The sequence below is a fragment of the Dermacentor albipictus genome, chromosome 1 (assembly GCF_038994185.2).
Source record: "Dermacentor albipictus isolate Rhodes 1998 colony chromosome 1, USDA_Dalb.pri_finalv2, whole genome shotgun sequence".
NCBI lineage: Eukaryota > Metazoa > Arthropoda > Arachnida > Ixodida > Ixodidae > Dermacentor > Dermacentor albipictus.
The window spans coordinates 70,095,979-70,110,158 of record NC_091821.1 but is presented as its reverse complement, the minus strand read 5'-3'; positions in this window follow the sequence as shown (position 1 = coordinate 70,110,158).

Below are 14,180 nucleotides of genomic sequence, written 5' to 3'. Positions count from 1 at the left end.
CGTGGCTGCTGATGGTTTTCTTGCTCGCCACTGCTAAAGATGCAACTACCAACCCGGATTTAAAGAAACTTTTGTCGTTAGTAGAAGCGAGGGTGAAATTACGCGCTTGATAAAGGGAGCTAGAAATATATCAACATTTGGCGGCGCATGCGTCAGTAAGCCTTCAATTTCTTTATCTACAAAACAGCTCCATTAGCTTTGTTCGCGTATAACGTATACCTGTCTAACAATCAGTGTGCCTGTTGGTTCCCGTTCTTTGTTCATGTTTACTCAGATATATACACATGTACTATGACGTTTTCAGGCTATAAGAAGCAACAAGAACTGGAAATAAATCTGTTGAAAGTTAGCGCTGTGTTGTCAAATGTGCCGTCCTGTGTCCCTGTCGTTCAACTTACGCTACAACTAAGCAGAAAGCAATGTGATGTATTGGCAGTGTATACGTGTAACTTCAGCTTTCTTCAGTTATTCGACTTTTTATCGCACAACTTCCTTTGTACTCTCGTCTGTGTCCATCGTGCTGCTGCGAGATTTGAGGAATTAACCATGAAAATGGCGCAAAAACCAATCTGAATTTTGTCGTTCGGTTCAAGAAGCACTTCAAATTCAAATGATTCGGCGAGTGTATGATATGAAGATAACACTATGTCACGCACACATGCGTTTGAGTGACACAACATGTTAAAGAGGGGCGCGAGGAAGTGTAAGATAACTCCAGGAGCTGAATGCCTTGAACAACGATGACTGGTGGTAACATCGAACGGCTAAGGCAGGTGTTGTGTGATGATCGTCGAATAACTGTTCGAATTATCACGAGCCAGCTGGACGTGCAAAATAGGAGTGTTTGGAAAATTATCACTGCGATCTATGCATAAATGGTGGAGAAATGTACCAAGGACTGCCGAATTTTGATAAAAAGAAGTTCCGCGTGCGCCTGTGTCAATACAAGATCGCATGTTTTAAAACGGAACCATAATTGCTTCGGAGAGTCAACACTAGTGATTAAAGGTGTAACATTTACTATGACCTAGGATTCAAACGCCAGAGTTGATATTGGAATTAATCCTCCGGCGTCACTGAGGCCGAAGAAATCAATGCAGTCCAAGTAAAAAGTTAGACATGCTGATCAATTTTTTCCATGGGAAAATCATAGTCCTCACTGAGACCTTTCCACAGAGTGAGACAATTATCCAGAAAATCTACAAAACGATCTTGCGGCATTTGCCTCGCTCAGTGCACCAAAAGAGGCAGGACTTGTGGCCGGGCAAATCTTGAGTTCTGCCTCTAGACAATACAGCCGTTCACAACGCCTTCTGTATCCGGCGGATCCAGTCCGAAAAGAACATCACCATCCTGGAACAATCTCCCTATTCCCCTGATATTACCCCTGTAAGTTGTTCTTATTCCCTAAGTTGGTCATCAAAGGGAATTGTTTTGAAGGCACGGAGGCCATCAAGGGGGCCGTAATGACGGAGCAGCAGAATGTCCCAGAATAATCCTTCCGGTAATAGAGGTGTGGTAAATAATGACGGCAAAATGTCTTAGATTGCAGGAGGATAACCTTAAAGGGGGCACTTTGTAGTTTGCCGCATGGCATATAAAAAAACTGTTAGTGATCCTACTTCCGTTAGACAGACCTCGTAGTTCACAACAGTGGCATGCTTTTACTTGCACATTCGCCAGAAAATGCAAATTCAAGTTAGGAATGGCAGATCACTGATCTCGTTAAAAAGAAAAGTATGCAAGTGTATTCTGCGAATACTCGCCTACAGGGCCCAAGACATTTGAGGGTAAGAAATGAATGAGAGAATACTGGGACTTAATGTTGAGAGAAAGGAAGACGCTATCATAGGTTAGAAAGCAAATGCAAATCGTTCGTAGTGTACATTCCTGTTTAGATTAAAAGGAAAATGTCGAGTTGGTCAAGTAATGTAATGCGCAAGGCAGAATAAATACATCAAATAATCAGTAGACAGCAAGTTCTTAGGGAAGGAAAACGCAGTAGAGAACGGCCGAAGCTTATATGGCTGCATGAGATCAGAAGAAAGAGAGAAAGGGTAAATATATTGGTGTGGAGCTAAACTACATTTATTTCTAGTTGTCCACACTACATTGTACCAGATAGTAATGTGCTCATGTATAGGCTAAGTTTCGGGCAGCATATGAATTACTATGAAACACTTGACCGGGGTTGTTGGAGAAATATGGGAGAGGCCTTTGCCCTGCAGTGGGCGTAAGCAGGCTGATGATGATGATGATGATGATGAATTACTGTCTGCCACAATAGCGTAAGCGTCGAGTCGTCGATTATAGACCGCCGCTGGAGTTATAAACATAGTTTGAAGCATCATCCTATTTGTAAGGCATATTTGGCAGTCGTCGAGGCTGGCTATAAAAACAAGCACATGCAACGGCATCTGTAACAGATATGGACTTGAGGTGGGGAAGTTTCTGCTCAACTGCAACGGCTGACCTTACAAGACGTACTACCTACACAATCAACATGAAGCTGAACACAATGAGTGTTTAAAAGACGATTTCCGCAAATAAATAAGTTATAACCACATTCACAGCCATTTGCGAACAGCAGTTCTAAACTGCGCGCACAAAAGCACAGGAACAGTGAAAAGTACTGGCTTAAAACTGTAATCTAGTGTTCCCTTTCATAATGGCGCACCTTGTACAAGCGCAGATAGCTTGCAAGAACTACAGGTGCTTACCTGTTCTCTCTAGTAATCACAGGATAAACTGATCCTTACTTCGGAGGCCTGCTTAATGTGTCGTGAAGGAGGATAGGTAGGAAGCCATGCAACATAGCTTTAAAAAATCATGGAAGACAATGTTCAGGGCAAACTAGTGATGAAACATATTGTTCGTCATTGCCTCCAACAGTTCGGTGCTTTCATCTTGCGAGCATGAGAAGTTGTCCAGTTCCGCCTTAGGATGGTCCAGCGGTTCTTAGCGCAGCGCGAAAAAACTTCCCTACTTGCTTGTCCTAGTGCACAAATGACTAATCATCCTTCATGACTTCAATATTGGCGACTAGCAAGCATGCAGTGGTGTCAGAAAGAATTTTTTAATAAGAAATTTTAAAGTGGGGAAGTGCAGCACGATAATCAAATGAACAAACTGAAATGTCGGGGATGCGAATAAGGAGCACGAAACATAGGTTGAATCACACTGCAAGCCTTACCGACCCTTTTCTTATATTTATTATTCCATTTTCAATGACGGTGCTCCATTCATGACGGCAAAATGCAGTCATCTTGCTTCCTTTTTTGCTCCCGGACATGGCTATCTTGTTGTGGGGCAAGTGCAAAATAACGCAGGATTGGTGTATCTCGAGACCACCAGCCCAGTAGAGAAAAGAACATGTAAACACCTATAAGAAAAAGCTAATGGTATTCGTGCTACCAATGACATGTTTTACTATATCCACGTCTTACTGCGTGTGCACGCATGTGTTCATAAACGCCACAGTCCACGCACGGCAGCTCGCCTATGAGAAAACAAAGCCGACAGAAAAGCCACTGAAGGCAAAACTAAAACACGTAGCAACCGCGCCGCAGCGTAAAGTAGGAAGTGAACCGTAGCACATGCAAGACAGCAATAGACAGAGGCCGTCACTCGTGGAAGTGGACAGCCGGCTGCAATGACAGCCCCGGTGGACGTCGTTGCTTCGGCCAGAGGAGGGAACGCGCGTGTTGAACCCCGACGACCATGCTCTTCGGCCGGGATTGGGCCACAGCAGAGAAGAGACTTTATTGTGGCTATGGAATGGAGAAAGCTAAACGAACCGAGAAGGGAGAGAGGAGGTGGTGGACATGCCTGTGAGGAATATTTATTTCGGCTTAGAAGGCTAACGGCTCCGTCGGGGTATGCGGCTCGTTTGTCGGACGTCCCGCTTTCTTATTTCTTTATCCCTTGCACTCACTCACCGTAATTTCCCCTTTGCTTTGTGTGCTGAACTAATGAGGCCAGAACCAGGCTTGGGAACCTGTGCGATGAAACGGGTTTTACCTGCCACCGCGCTTGCGCTTGTCTCAATACAGGAAGGCAGCTGTTCGGCGCCCCGTATACTCTCATACGCCTACGCACAGATGCACGCAAGCACGCGAGAGGTCACAGTGCGGCTTCACGCACGTTTGCGGCGGCCGTCGTGTTTGCAATCTAGTGAGTGGCCACGCGTGACCGCGTTGTGTTTTCTCGGAAAGGCGGGGCCGATTAATCAGGCGACGAGCGCCGCTTGCACGGAAGGTCGCAGGGCAGCTGAGCGGAAACGTGCGGGCGTCAGAATAATCGGAGACCCTATACCCACGCTGTTTGCGACACATCGCGACAAGTACATGGTAGCCGTCTCAACGCAACTCTGCAGACTGACCTCTTATGAGTCCATGACTTCTGGGTTTCTTTATATTCTTCAGTTGTTCTGCTAACAAACTTTAGCAGCGAGTATAGGCATGAATACCGCGAGGAATGACAATCACCTTTCTTCGCAAAATCATTGATGTCAGCGATATTGGCGCATTGGAACTCACATCGTCTCAGCAATCTGAGTTACCCAGTCTAAAAGAACGCATTCCCATTAATGCCGATCTGCCCGGCCATCAGAAAGAACATCTACTGAATTTCGTGAACGAATTTTCCGACTGTTTTTTCAACGTCATCCGAAGTATGGTGAACGTCCATCAAAAAGCACCGCATTATTACACGCTCGTCGTTATTCTTTATTTTTCACAAGCTAAGTTAATTCCATGAACTGTGTTTGGCAAGAAATAACGTTCCTAATAATAATTCAGCACTCCAAGGCATACAAACGATGTATGTGTCAGGTATGTTACACTTCGTATTAAAAGCCTGAATATTGGCCCGAAAGGCTGATTTCTCCTCGCACGAAAGAAAGCTTTTCAGAGAGGGCACTCAGCGGCTGCAGCGATAACATGCTAACGACATGCCAGTTAGTTTAATGAAGCATCCTTCCTCAAGATGGTCAGAAACGGGCATGTGTAAAAATATCGCCATCATGAATAAGTAGGTATTTGTGTATGACCGCAATTTCCAAGAAAACATTTAGTTGGGCTTGCCTTTTTAGCACCAGCGAAACAAGGATAAGATTTACGACTGAGTTTTCAGAGCAACGGTAATATGACAGCGCTAAGAATCAAACTATCAAAGACCAAAAAAGCCAAAAAAATTATGGTAACGTGACCCTTTGCAAACTTTATATTTACTTGTTACTTCTTGGTATTGTTAGTGTGGTACAATATACAGTGGTTTGCATAAAGCCGGTGCCAAGCCCAAGATCACGTAAATATCGAAAATAAAGCAAGGATAAATAAAGGAGTATGCTTATAAATTGTCAGAGTTGCACGAAATAATAATACGTTGTTGAGGCTTGCGATCCCTGAGTAAACCAAAAAAGAGAGCGAGAGCGGGAAAAAGAACAAGAAATCAAAGGCAGGGAGGTTCATGAATGAACAAAATATTACTAATTAGGGAATATACGAAAGGTATGCATCGATTTTCTTTCAGGTACACGAGTCCAAGCGGATTAATTATGACAAACCTGTAGCCATAGTCGCATCTTTGCTGTGTAGAGAAGTGTACAGGGTGTTTTTTCAAAGAAAACGCTCTGTTATGCATTGAAGCACACAAGTAACTTGAACGCCAATGCATTTCATTGGACAATTTGAGCACTAATATCTCAAAACTGGCCAGTCCTGAGGAATCCATTCAAAGTGGAAATGGCTTGCGAAGTCCCCGGCTAAAATTTATAAATTGAAGTAAGTGCCGTAAAGTAATTGTTTAAGAAGTCAATTAGCACAGCTATGTTAATTAGTTATTTGTGCATTTCGATTTCTCGTAGAAGTAATGACCGCCTCGACGAGTACCATCGAGCAACAGAATAGGCAATATTGAAAAATTTGGTGCAGCTAAAAAAAAAAAAGACCTGGTCTGATGTTGCGTCCATGTACACTTCCACACTTTTCACTTTTTTTCTCGTAATTTGTGAAAATCATTTTGTCAACGTTTGGTCCAGTCATGACTAAGATATGTTGGTTCTAAGGAGTGGAGGGGGGGGTGGACAACAAAGAGCACGATGAAAAGAAAGCGAGAATAGAAATAACATGCGAAATATGCGAAAACACCATTAGGATTCCAAGATTTCAGGCCGCACCGTGTATAATTCCTAGAGAAATCTATTCAGGAGGTAAAGGTGCCCTAAATAAGTATATAAACATTAAATCGCTGGTGGTCTGGTTCGAAAGTTAACAGGTCGCTCTTTATCGCAGCTTTGGTTGCTCATACTCATATCCTGTCAGCAGCGCCGTGAACATAAAATGGCGCAAAGAAGACGTCATGCAAAAGGCGTTAAAATGAACTCTTGAGAACGAACTGTACATGGTCGTTTATTATTACTGATGGCATGCGGACCCATACGACGTCCACAAACGTTATTTCTCAAGGCGGCTCTCTTAATTTATTCGAAGAAAATTGCTCCGGAAACTCGGCGTCCGCACTCAAGTGATATGACAATATTTTGCATTGTACAGCAAATTTTCTCCTTTCCTTGCGTTCTCTTCATTTAAAGCACATGATGATGATGATGATGATGACGTTAATACGTCTGGCACATACTCACTCACGGGGATTGGCCAACAGTTAGGCATATTCTACATATGTGTTCAAGTAGTGAATTTAGAACTCACTAATTTTGATTAATATATTGCCACGCCCTTCGCATTGAAGTTTGTTACGCCGGCTTTACTATGGTGGGTTTCCTTAAAATTGAGTTAGCGAGCCGAAAAATCAACCCCGTTTGCTGGTAAAATCTAAGCTTATCTTTAGCGTCTTGTGTTAGCTCGTCCGTTCCTACCATATTTCGCATGTTATTTCTATTCTCGCTTTCTTTTCATCGTGCTCTTTGTTGTCCACCCCCCCCTCCACTCCTTAGAACCAACATATCTTAGTCATGACTGGACCAAACGTTGACAAAATGATTTTCACAAATTACGAGAAAAAAAGTGAAAAGTGTGGAAGTGTGCTGAGGAAGTTAAAAAATATATGCGAAAGTAAATACAAGAAAGAAGTGACATGAGGTATGAGTGAATCATTGCCTCAAACCAAACGTTTCCGGAGGAAATTTCAACACTTTAAGGAACACCCTTTCATGAAATAGCAGATATCTTCTAATAATTTTATCATATGAAGCACAGAAGCATCTATAAGAATGTTCGCTGAGAAAGAGATAATCAAGTGAGAGAGGATGTCATCAAGACCGAAACAAGGAGAACAAGAAAAAAGCAAGAAAGAAAAGAAGAAACAACCAGAGAAAGGAAGGAATGAAATGTTCATGCAAATAGTATCAGCGCAGCACATGATAATCCTTGTTCGACTGCTATGTGATCCAAGCACGATTAGGCATGGGGCATCCCCGAGCTCTTCTCCCGAAGTCTTTCTTTCTTTTACGGCACTTATTTGTCCTTTTACTGTCACGTCACTATTTTTCGCTTTTGTTTTCATTTGTTGTTCTTGATTTGTGACATAGCACCTATTCGGTGACCTTTTTTGCGGTCACCTGATAATCCTTTCAACTTTTATACGTTGTGCGTATCTTGAAATGGTGTGTTTGCAAACGCCATTTGTTTAGGCATGCATCAACTGTTCATCAAAACGATTGACACTTATCCTGTTCGCGCATTTTTCTTAGGGTTTTATGTAAACATATCTTCATCTGGTTTATATGCGCATGTGTATAAACTGTACTTACGTCATGCATTGTATTCTGACGAAGTATTCTGACAGGCAAAATAGAACGCGCACAGAAACAAGCAGCACATTTCGCAACAGGAAATTATAATTTTACTATCAGAGGATCCGGAATACGGGAAGGGTTGGGTTGGAAAACTCATTCGTCACGCATGAAAATCCTAAGATTGAAATTCCTTTGCAATATATGCAAAAGTAAAACTGGTATCGACAAAACACTGTTCATCAAGGAGCCGCATTACGTTTTCTCTAGGAGCTAACAAAATTAGAGCTTATCAGTGCCGTACCAATGTGTTTAAGTATTCATTTTTTCCTAACACGATTAACGATTGGAATGAGCTCCCTAATGAAGTGATGGCAGCGTCTAGTATTGAAAATGCTATTGAGAGCCATATTCTTTGATTGTTCGGTTATTGATCTCTGCACATACGCTACTTTATTTGTTAGTTACTTTGTTACTTACTTTGTTTGGTCCTTTGTTAGTTTGTCTTCCGCTTTTGCGAATTGCAGTGCTTAAACAATGTTGTAATTGATGATGTATTCTTTTGAAGTTACTGAATATTTTTCAATAGTGACCCCCTGTATTTCAATCCCTGTACGATAATGCCGTGCAGGTGATGTAGGTGTACCGAATCAACAAATCATATATATATATATATATATATATATATATATATATATATATATATATATATATATATATATATATATATATATATATATATATATATATATATATATATATATATATAGCCGCAAGCGCTTTGAGGCGTCATGTGAAAATGCGCCGTCTTCAGGATCGGCCAGGACGTATCAATCTAGGGGAAGCATCGCGCCTACTTCAGTGACGTGCCATGCGTGTCCAGAAGATTTACCGCTTCTAAGCTGATGAATCATGTTTGGCACTCCATGCAGTGTTAGGCGCCAACGCAATCGAAGCCTCCGCGTCATGCCCGCATAGCCATTTCTTAGCAGGTGTCTGACAGTCTTGTCGGGAGTGTTCTCCCTGCGTCTACTTAAGCGCCGTGAGCGTGTGTGTCGTGTTTCCTCATTTTCATTGCGCTTATTTGTCATGGGACGTACTCGAGTTCATGTTACGTGTTGTATGACTTGTGGCGTTACAAAAGATCGCGTTACAATTGTGCTATATGAGATAGGGTGCTTACAGGGTACGCTTCAGTATGCTTCTGATGGCCCCTGAGTGAGTCACAACAGCGGAAGTGAGGAAATTAAATAATAAAAACTCACCTCGTGGAAAGATATTATTTGAATAATGTAGTTTACCTTCTCAAGGTGAAAGGTGCTGGTGGGCTAGTCAGAAATTTACGACTTATTTGGTAAAACTGACGCTATCAGAAATGTCGCAATGAATAGCTCCGTATTAAATTTGATGACCTGCAGCTGAATAACCAGAACCGTTCTTGCATTCCGTGTCGATGAAAGTGGATTAAAGTGGATGAAAGTGGATGGGAAAATGGCGCCGCGGTAGCTCAATTGGTAGAGCATCGCACGCGTAATGCGAAGACGTAGGATGATTCCCCAGATGCGGCAAGTTGTTTTTCCATCCCCTTTCGTTTCCATTAATTTATCATTTTTTTTAAATTCAGGTATTAAGTACATGCAATTTTCCCTTTGTTGTCATTGGTGTCTTTGTTACCTTCTTATGATATGATTAATGAAAATCGGGCACCTCGGTAACCCCCTTTCTTCTCGTTCAAACATGTAATAAAGTGGCACTATATGCTGTCACACGTATTGGCAAAGCTAACGTTAGAACATGCGTAAAATTGTAGGAACTGGTCAATTTCTCTCGTAAGTGTGTTCTCAGCCAGTATAATTATATTCCCGTCCCCTAGTATTGCAGACATTCTGCCGGTTCTCCAGAAGTAAAGTAGCAGCCTATCCATGTAAGAGAGGAATTCCCTTTTGTTTCCACAAGGTGGTGTATAGACCACTGCAACTGTTCCTGTTTTAAAATGGATGGTAAGGCATCCGATATTTCCATTTATCAGTGAAAAATCTGTAATTACCTCCGAATCAAGACCCTTACGCGCATAGGCCGCTACCTTGCCACCCCATGCACAGTTTTTGTTGAGTTCGTGGTACGTGTAATGTTCCAGCCATTAAGCACTGTGGGTATCAGATAGCCATGTTTCACTAAAAACCAAGGCGTCTAATTGGGTGTCGATCTGTCTGAGTAATTCCTCTATGTCATCGTATTCATTTCTTATTCTTTGCAACTTGAAATTAAAACTTTCAATATGTTTTGGAAATTGGGAAATTTGTTTCGAAATGAATCGTGATCACAATATAGGCTTTCATAGCTATCGATCGAATTCAATTCCGAACAGGAAACTATTCAAGCAAATTCAAAGGAGATAGATTACCTTATCATTTTGCTGATGTCATCAGCACTGAAGATGTGCTGTATGGGCGACGTTTCAGTACGTCCGGCCAAAACTTTCCCTCCAGTGGTTCAGACTTATTTCCAACCAACTTCCTGCTTTCTCTGTTTCGCGGCGCCCAGTAGCTGCTTATTTTGCCTAGTTAGGTGTTCGTAAAGACACACGGGTGAACTTTCCGCCAAGCCAAGCATTCTGGCATCAATTTTTTTTCTTCCGTGCTTTGGCAAGGGAGGCGTTTCTCCTGATGCGTCGCACAAACCGACTAAATATGTTATCTTCACTGTGCTTTGCAGTCGGAACTTTATGACATGCATCAATATCACTGATATACACTTCCTCTGAAATACGTTCACCAATATTCTGGAGAATTGTTATTGGCTAGATATCAATAGGAACTCCCTTGATTTCCAAGTTGCTTGAGCGCTGGTAAGTCTCAAGCTTCTCAAGTCTTCGTGCTAGCATAATAATTTGCGTTTTAAGTCCCTTGTTCTCTGTTACTATCCCCTGAATTACTTCTCTCAAAGCTTGAAGGTCTTTAATCTGCTGCTTGAGTTCTTTCAATTCAAGTAGATTACCTTTTATCTCTTTCAGTTCATCAATTATTTTAGCACGCCAATCATCAACAGCGTTTTTCGCCATTGTGTTTTCGTTGTACGCAAAAAACGAAACAATCAGTCCAATGCAGCCCGGCAGCAGTACATAAATTGAAGCAGCAGGAAGCCAAGCGTGTAGCTCTTACCTGCCAAACCAGATAGCGTTGGTTGTGTGCTCGAGATGCACCGCTGCCGAACTGCAAGCAATGGTCGTCGACCCTCTTCTTTCAAGCCAACCGCGATGCCTATGTGCCCCCTCGTGGTAGAGAAGGTGACAAGAAACCACGTCGCTGTCCAAGGAACGCACTGCGGGGTGGCCTCAATGTGTCTCGGCAATCTTCTTGGATGCGTCACGCTGTTTCGATCTACGTGCGTGACAAATCCAGCGTCGAAAGGAACATCAGCTGCAAAAGCAGATAACTCTGGTTGTGTGCTCAAGATGTACTGCTGCCGAACTGCAGGAATGCCACCTGTGCCTTTGATATAACAGAATGCGGATGTAAATTCGAAGATGTGGGAAAGGCGGGGCCGTCACATCGCGATTAACAGGACGTGAATCGGCTCATGGCGTGCACAAGACGCTTGTGGTCTATAATGACTGCAAATATGACTGCAAATGACGAAAGTGGCGCACAGCGAGATAAACAGTAACTCGCGGCCAAACACGCTGTAGCGAGTTTGCGAAGGCTTCAGCTTCCTGTAGAAGAAAGCGAGAGGTTGCCACGCACTACTCATGAACTGCTGCAGAAAAGCGCCGACAGTGGGGTTGCAGGCGCCAGTCGTGATGGCAGTAGGTGCGTCAGGTTTTGGGTGTCTGAGCAGCGTGGTGGCGGCGAGGGCACACTTGACGCTTGGGAAAAATTGAGCAGCCGCAAAAGTTCACCAATGCACTGGATTACGCATGGAGCCAAGGAAAACGTCTAGAGCAGTCCCAATCCGGGCACAATCACGAACAAAATGTCAGTAGAAATGTCGGTAGAAAAGTCGGTTGGGGAAGTTCTTCGATTACAGGAATCTTGGACGGCAGTGGTCGAATGTCATTGGTGTCGACCAGATGTCCGAATGTGCCCCGGCGACCGAACTGGCTCTTCACTACGCTCATAACAACTCCTCGACCATAAAGGCGAGAAAAAAACCGCAGAGCTTCCAGATGTTACTTATCAGAAGAAGTTGCGACGAGGAGATCGTCAATGTACGTACAAACGGAAAGCAGTACACTTGTGAAGGAATCAGGGAAACCCTGAAACGAATAACCAGCTTTATGTAGGCTGAAAGGCATCCGGGTAAATTCACAAAGACAAAATGGTGTGGTGATGGCGGTCTTGGGGATGTCTTCCTCAATGACATGTACAGCTGGTGATAGGCGTGAACGAGGTCAATCTTAGAAAAGATCGTCGCAATCCGGAACTGTTACGTTATTTAGTTCCCAGTAATCGCCACATGGGCGCCAGTTCCCTGTCTTATTAGGCACCAGGTGAAGTGGTGATGCCCAGTTAATGGAGGAAGGGCGGATGCTGTCGATTTCCAGCGTGTGTTCCTACTCCGCGTGACCAATCTAGTATTTTTCCGGAGGTAAGCGACCGGGACGGAAATGGACTGGGCAGCCGGGGGTGACGATGACGTGACATACGTTATGTTGTACCGCTTGCGCCCCATCCCGCAGCTACGTCAAGCTAGGAAACTCGCGGAAAAAGAATGGTGATGGTTGGGGCTAGTTGGTTTTTCATTTTAGATTGTGTGGTGCACGCGAAGCAGGAACAAGGGACGTAAGAAAGGGGCGCTTGTCCTCGTTTTTCTTGCATGCCTTGTCCGTGCTTCACGCTGTACCACACATAACGCGGAACAACTCAGCGAACAGTGTTTCCACAATAGCAGAAGTGGTCGCGATCGGTGATGTAGTAGATGCCAGAACGTCTGGGACGGTAAGCTGTGTACAACGGAGTCGATGAGAACGGTGGTACTTTACGATGACAAGGAGGCCGTAGTTGTGCAGGAAGTCTACTCCAGTAAGGGCGCGTCGGATGACCACAACCGGAAAAACCCAGCGGAACGCTCGGCGAAGGCCAAGGTTTAGTGCGACACAGCGTGAGGGGAACATTGAAATCCTGGCGCCATTGACGGCCTGCAAAACGACACAGGTGTTGCTGTGCGGTCGGAGCGTTGAGCAAGAATTCCGCTTACATCGGCTCTTGTCTCGTCGGGAACTGCTGTCCCATGACTGTCCATGACATAGAAAAGGCGACAAGTAGATTGGGCCGGACGCCTCGACGCCACTAGAGGTCGGCCAGCCTGTTTCCCTGCCAAGCGCAGGGACGAAGGCAGTGGCGAGCGTCGTTCCCAAAACGGTGATGAGAGAAGCAAAGACCACACATCATTGGTGAGGTTGCACGAAGCATGTCTGGGAGTCGGGATCTGCTGGAACTACGGGTGCGTGAACGATGAGATGGTGCATGACGGTGTTCCACTGCACAAATGATGCGCTCGATGTGGTCACACAGGCAGTCGACAGGAGATTGTGCTGGCGAAGAGTAGGCAATGGTACGTTGAGCGGTTGAATTGTCACTCGGAGATGACGTGGTGGTTGCAATGGCTTTGGTGGCTACTTCTATGACTTTGTCGACCATCGCGGTGAGTCCGGTCAAATCCATAGTGGAAGCTGTCGCCAGGAACATCTGCACGTTAGCCAGGAGCCGTTTCAGAAACAATGCGCGCAAGATCGCATCGTCAAACGATCGCGTGCTGCCTCCGAGCAGCTGTCTCATCTGGCGAAGAAGTTGACTAGGGTGGTGGTACCCGAACTGTTTGGATGAAAAAAGCTGCTGGATACGAGAATGCTGGGAAGCTGGTGTGCTTCGCAAGAAGATTACCTTGACGTCGTCATAGGCGGTGGCAGACAGTGAGGTGTACAACAAATTCGCCATTCCGTCGATGGCAACGGGCGAAAGTGTTGAAGCAAACTGCACACTAAGGAAAATTTCACCATTAAAGATGTTTTTTTGTGTCTATAGCTCCCCACTTAAACACAAAGAAAAGGGTGTTTAAGCGATCTCATACACAGATTTGAAAGGTTGATGTTTTTTCCATTGCCCCCTTTTACCCAATATATGTTTTGCCGAGATGCAGACTACCTATTATATTTACAGCGATATATTTTATTATATCCCTACCTTAGTGGTGGCGTAGAGGTAGAACACTCGCCTCGCGTGCAAGAGGTCCGTGGTTCGAATCCCGGTGCCGCGCAATTTTCCACCGGATTAAAAAAAAACGCGTGTTGATAAAATTGCATAAACAGGCCTGGAGTATGGCGTGATCCTGGCGACCAGAACCGGTAACGCACTCCCTCAGCAGAGCAGGATTGGCCACCCTGGTGCAGTACTTGGCCACACCCTCTTATGGACACAACAATCAAACC